Genomic DNA, 6,804 nt, shown 5'->3' on the forward strand with positions numbered 1-6,804 from the left:
CAGTCAACCTGTTCTGCTCCCCACTCTGTCTCTGGTGAATCCTCTCACTGCCCCTGCACCTCGGGCCTGTATCCCAGTTCTGTATGCATAAATAAATAAATCTTTAAAAAATATATATACACCTACCCTTTGACTTACCTTACAGGCATTTACCTGCAGATACTTTCATATGTAAACAAAATGACATTTGTTCAAGGGTATTCCTTGCAGCACTGTTCTTATCAGCAAAAGGCCAGAAATAGCTAAAGTGTCCTTCAGTAGGGAACTAAGTTAAGGTGATATGATACCCTCGTGTGATGGACAGTATCACCGGCTTCTTGTATCTTAACATTCAAGCGAGATTTTTTTGTTACCAATGCTTTGATTCGAAACCCTCAAGAAATCTGGCCTTAGAAGCCTCTATTTGGGATGCAATAATTAACATATATATATACATATATATTTGCATACAGAACTGGGGTATAGGCCAGAGGTGCAGGTTTGGTGAGAGGATTCACCAGAGGCAGAATGGGGAGCAGAACAGGCTGACTAATGAAGTACACTGCTGAGGGGAGCAGCGGGCAGGTCAGGAGAGGTCTGTCCTGCCATGTGGATCTCCTTTGGGTCAGGCGGGGATCGAAACTCATGTGGAAGTCACTTTTGCTTCTTATGCTGTGCTTTAACCCACTGTGCCACCAGAGAAGCCCGCAATAATTAGTGTTTTTATGCTTAGACAGTAAAGGCAGTTAAAAAGGAACTTGGAGGGCCCTCGTTGGTGGTGCAACATGTTAGGATGCAGCACTTCAAGTGAGCCTAGCCGCCTCAGTGAGAGTTTGATCCCTGCCCCCTGGGGGTGATCCACATGGATCCTCTCCTGACCCACCCGCTGCTTCCTTTAGCAGTGTACCTGTTGCATCTACCTGTTCTGCTCCCCACTCGGTCTCTGGTGAAGCCTCTCACTACCTCTGCACCTCTGGCTTATACCCCAGTTCTGTATGTATAGATAAATAAATCTTTATTTTTAAAAAAGGAACATAGAATAATTAAAAAGAGATAACTTTATGTGAACTTAGAGGAAAATATTGTTGAAGCTTATTTTTCTGAAAATAAAAAGAAAATGTAAAGAATAGAAACAATGAGGTCAACGGTGTATATAGTAGGTACTATGGGCATTTTAAAAGCAAACTACAATATTTATATCTATATTGAATAACTGTGAAGGGAAACACAGTCATGCACTGTGCGTATGGGTTACTTATGAGAAAATACATTTTTTTTTTGAAAGACCAAATGATTTGGGAGGAAGAAGAATAAGTCCTTGACATTAGACGTGGGTGACTAGTGTCACAACTCAAGAGTAAAAAACAAATACCCCATCCAGAGGTGGCTATTGAGAGCAGGACAAAGAATTCACACCCATATTTCCTCTGTCCTGAAATATTAATCAGAAATTATGTATGGATTTGAAAATTATTCAGTTTTGATTTTTTTTTAAAGATTTATTTATTTGTGCATACAGAACTGGGGTACAGGCCAGAGGCTCAGGGGCGGCGAGAGGCTTCACCAGAGACAGAGTGGGGAGCAGAACAGGCAGATTGACGAAGTACACTGCTGAGGGGAGCAGTGGGCGGGTCAGGAGAGGTCTGCCACACCATGTGGTCACCTCCGGGGCAGGCGGGAGTCAAACTCATGTGGAAGCAGCTTTAGATTCTCAGTGCTGTGCTTTAACCCGCTGCGCCACCAGGGAGGGCCATTGATTTTTTTTTTTTTATCTTTTGAAATTCATTCATTTTTGAACCAGCTCTTTAGAGTAGTTAAATTTTCAAAAATTAATGTCATAAGAAACAGATGAGAAAGGGCCCTCCCTGGTGGCACAGTACTATGAACTATGAAGCTATGGGCAGCCACTGCAGAAGAAGTTTGATCCCCAGCCAGGGGGTGACCCACATAGCACAGCAGACCTCTCCTGTCCAGCCCACTGTTCCCCTCAACAGTGTGTTTTCAGTCAGTCTGCCTGTTCTGTGTCTCTGGTGAATCCTCTTTCCTCCCCCATCACCCCTGCCTCTTGTACCATTGGCATATATCTCAGTTCTTGTAGTGTAAATAACAAAAAAAAAAAAGGAAAGGAAATTAGGGGTCTCCCAGGTAGCCTAAGGAGGGGTCTGAAAAGGAGCTGCAGTAGTAGAATGGACGTGAAGAGGAAGAGCAAGAGTCAATGCCATTGTAAAATGGAATTACCAGACTTGTTGACTAATTGGACATTTTGGAGGACTAGGAATGAGCATATCATAAGCAGAATGATTTTGTGGTGACAGTTTTCTAGGAAAAATTGCTGCATTCTCATCATATGTATGCATCTGAGAATTATACCTGGATTCTTCATTTCCATGCCTTGATTTTAATCCTTAGGAAAGTAGGCCTTGGGGTACTACTTGTGATTCTAAAATGGAATAAGTAATGATTTAATTCCCAGCCAGTAAAGGGCAATCCAAATGACTGGCTCCACCATTTCCCCAGGGCTAGTTTGTAACCTGGGACAGAAATAAGCTGTATGTATTAAATCAATACAATCACTCACAAGTTAAAAAAAAAAAAAAAAAAAGAAGTCACTGCTTTGGTAGCTATGTGTTATATGAACTATTTCTGTTTCTTAATGGGTTGCTTTCTTCAGATGATATAAGCCTGGCCACATTTCCACGATGAGCTAACATCAACCAGGGACTAGGTGCCTTAAGCAAGTGTTCCAAGGTGCTGTGATGTAATTTACAAGCTCCTGCCTGTCCCACTGGGCTGTCACAATGACCAGGTTTCCTAAGACAGAGAATTGTGTAACATTCTTGGCACACCCTGCTTTCTTCCTCTCTGCCAACCTCAGCAGGGGGTGGCTCATCAGAGCAAGGAGCACAGAGCAGTGTGCACCAACCAGAAACGCACTGCTGGCCACATTGTGATCTTCCCATGCTTGACCACACCAAAAACAACATTGCTGTCTGTCACAGAATCTCTGATATGAAATAGGATTTATATAAAGTTTATCCATGAAACACAACCATACAGGTTATTTGTCATGATGCGTTTACTCAGAATTAGCAAAAGGGGAACTCTGCAGGCCTGAAGAAGCCCCACTCTCCTTCCTCTCTACCCTGTTTCTTGCCACTCCACCCCACTCTGCAACTCTGTTACTTACTAGACACACCCTTCCAAAGCTCTGCCCTCAGTTACTTTCTCTTTGTATGATTTCCTCCATGTCTCCCTCTTACCTTTCATTTCTGTGCAATTGGTTCAACTCCACTTCTACTGTCTTGATGCCTCCGTATCTAGATATCAGCTGCTTACTAGGAATGTCCTTCTCCCACTTCAAAGCCAGTATTTCACCAAGCGAATTCTCTTCTACCCTTTTCCTTCCAGTCTTGTTTTCTCCTGAACTTCCAGGCACTATACCACTATTCTCCCAGTCTTTTCAACTACATTTCTTCCTCCTGCCTTGTGAGGTCACTCAATATTGGCTCAGGATCTCATTGTATCTCTGCTCCCATGTAACACTTCCTGGGTGACTTGCCCTACTTTTAGTTTCTTTTACTTCTTTTCTGACATGCTTTAACATCCTACATTGCTGGGATGAACTTCATGTGAAATGAACTTAGTGTACCTAGTAGCTAGTATGCATTTATTATTTTCTCTCACACTTAAAAAAAAAAATCTTTTCTGACCATTAAAGTTTCTGCAAATTGTTGAGAATTTCCCTCACAGAAAAAAAAGGCCTTTGATCTACAAATCTAGAGTATGTTATCTTTCATTTAGATTAATTTCCATAAAGGTATTTACTTTGCGCTCCCCTCCTCTTATGTATTAGTTCTACAGTTTGCAATTTTACTTTCCATAATAATTAAGAGTAAGGATTGGACACATAGTTAAAAGGGGTCCCAGCATCAATCATTTGTAATAAATGTCAATCATTTGCAATAAATGAAGACAAAATTTGGGGAATTTACGTCACTTAACTAGAATCACCAATGTTTCAAAGTTCCCTATTTCCAATTTACCTTATAATTTGGATCACAGCTCTACTTCCCTTCTCTACTCCCTAATCTCTACACCCAAGCCCTGACAAATAGCCTCCGATATTGTCTGAGTAGCCAAGATAATAAAAGAAAAAAAAAATGGAGGGAGTTGTTAAAATTACCTAAATGTCTGACGATACAGTGTTATGCACGTAATCTTGTACATACTTACCAACTTTTTCATTTGGCCCCTTCACCAAGAACAGTTTAAAAGGAAATAATCACATGAAGTTCAATAGAAATTAATATAATGAATTTTTTGGTAAACGTTAATGTTTTCCCGATACTACCATAATTACTTTAGTAACATTCCATTGTTTAATTACACAAAAACATAATTATTACTGGAAGTGGGAGTATATATGAAAATATTTGTCAAATAATATATGGCGAGGTCTTTTACTATCTAGGCATTGGTGGTTCAGTGGTAGAATTCTCGCCTGCCACGCGGGAGGCCCGGGTTCGATTCCCGGCCAATGCATCTGTGATTTTTCTTTTTTCCTTTTCCCAGTGTCACAACTATATTGCAACACTTCAGTCACAACGTGACTTTCTGCAGTTTAAGAAATATGAGGCTAGGGTGATTTCAGTTTCACTCTTACTGTGAGCAATAAAGAGCAATTTTCCCCGAAAGTGGTTTTTTTTCTATCTCCGATTTAGATTTTTTTTTGGCGTCCTGAACTATCTGAACAAAATTACATGCCAGTAATGGGACAATTTAAAAACTGAAAAAGTTACGCAGGCTGATTGGAGATGCCGGGGATTGAACCCGGGACCTCACACATGCGAAGCGCGCGCTCTACCACTGAGCTACATCCCCCAGCCACGAAGAAGCTTTCCAGTACTGATATTCATTCACTGTATTTGGCTACAGTCAGTAAGATTTCAAGATTTTATTTTGGTGTGTATGTTTCCACAATACATTCCTACCTTTTCCATTCCCATTTTAAAATCTGCTTTTTCTGTCGCACGAAGATCCCCAGATAGACAGAACCCGGTACCAGCTCTCCAACACTCCCTGTTCGCTCCTGGCGGTCTGGGAAGGCGGAATCGAGTTCTCTGCCTGACAAAGGGGGCGGGACGTGGCTCCCTGGGTGCCCGCCCCTGGCGGACACTTCCACCAGCTAAGGGCACAAATGCCAGAGATCCCCGAGGTCGCTGCGAGTCCAACCTGCCCCTTTTGCCGGCAGGTAGAACTCGGACTTCCACAGCGATGAAGAGCTTAGCTCGCGGGACAAGCTGGGAGCGTGGTGCTGGCGCCAAAGACCGGCTACTGATGGTAGCCGGTGGGGGAGTCGGGGGAGGACTTTCTGCTGTTTCCGAAAGTCACATGGCTTTACCAGAACAAACACCCCTCACCACAATTAAACCCACATCCCAGGTAAACGTGTTCACGCCTACTTTTACAATAATTGGATTATGTAGTGGTGAACTCTTGAGACCAAAATCATTTCACAACATGCTCTTCATTTTTGAGGCCCAAATTGAAAGAGAAATTGACGCTGTCACCCTCTTGGGTAGCCTGATCATGGGGTGGGAGGACCTGCTCAGGATGGATTTTTCTCTCTTATTTTTCCACCTTGAACCATCAGATTGATTGATATGTTATGATGTTAATGTAAGTTAAGAAACTCTTCCTTTTATGTGCTCTCAACCCTCCCCAGCTCCTCACTAATAGTTCTTTCAACCCCAAAGAAAGAAATGTACACTGAGTCCTGTTTCCTCAGAAGTTGCCTCTCCTCAATTGTTTGAGTGTTAGGCAATACCATGAGCTAACTTGTATTCTAATGAATTAGTATGTGTTTGACTCTTCCTGTAGTAGTTTAAACTGATACCTCCTGGGAAGTGAGGACTGAGTGGTGGAGGCCTCACACTGTAGGGGAGACATTTGCTGTCAGGGGAGCTGGGTCAGGTACTCTAGATCCCAACAGGTAGCACAGTGAAGGCCTGGACTTTTCAGTTCCTTCAATTCTAGCATAGAATTGGTCAGCATGCCAAAAGCCAGAGTAGAAAGAAGTTTCAAAAATAACTCTGGGTAAGTCCCAAGCTTCATAATCCACTCCTAATTAAAAATAAATAAGTTACTGTGTTTGCTTACAGTTATTTAAACAAATAAGAGTTCATAATCAGATTTTGTTTTTAACTAGAACAAACCACATACTGATTTAATACAACTACAATACAGAATGTCCACAAACAACAACAAAAAGCCACGTCAGTGGACAGTCATTAGGAGTCTATTCCAAGCCAGACTATTTCCAAACCAAACCCTGCATTCCTCCCGAGGCACTAGATTAGGAACATCTTCAATTGCATTTGAATCTGGAAATGGGATGGAGTTATTTCTCCACTCCGAGGTTTTTAGCTGTGCAAATTACAAATGTTGTGTTTAGTTAATTGTAAAGGAAGAATGTTTGCCTCTGGTGACTTCATTTTGACAATGTCTTTAGGATATCTTCTTCAAGTTATGTCTTATTTCTTCTTCGCCTTTCTGAGACCTCAGGCAAAGTTGAAATTTCAGAGCTAAACCCAAGAAGTTTCCTTTTAAATGTACACACATCTTATTCCATCAGTCCAAGATCCAGTTAAGTGCATTTGATAAAGAAAATGAAGTCAACCTCTGAAGCCTGCAGAGGATGCTAAAAGTTGATTCCCCAGTCTGATTAGCCCGAAGGAAAAGCTCTAACCCCGTGGGCTTTTTCAGACATTGGGGTTGATGGGAAAAGAGAAACAGGAGGGATACTCTCAGATTATGGTGTCTTTT

General features: G+C 41.8%; 2 non-coding genes across 2 annotated transcripts; one reads left to right on the forward strand and one right to left on the reverse strand.

Annotated features, from left to right (window-relative positions):
- Positions 1-4,450: 4,450 nt before the first annotated feature.
- On the forward strand, positions 4,451-4,521 carry TRNAG-GCC. Its single transcript has one exon. It is a non-coding gene; the product is annotated as a tRNA-Gly (tRNA).
- A 267-nt stretch (positions 4,522-4,788) lies between these two features.
- TRNAA-CGC lies at positions 4,789-4,860 on the reverse strand. Its single transcript has one exon. It is a non-coding gene; the product is annotated as a tRNA-Ala (tRNA).
- Positions 4,861-6,804: the final 1,944 nt, after the last annotated feature.

This window comes from Condylura cristata, unplaced genomic scaffold (genome assembly GCF_000260355.1).
Source record: "Condylura cristata isolate star-nosed mole 26May11 unplaced genomic scaffold, ConCri1.0 scaffold00002, whole genome shotgun sequence".
Taxonomy (NCBI): domain Eukaryota; kingdom Metazoa; phylum Chordata; class Mammalia; order Eulipotyphla; family Talpidae; genus Condylura; species Condylura cristata.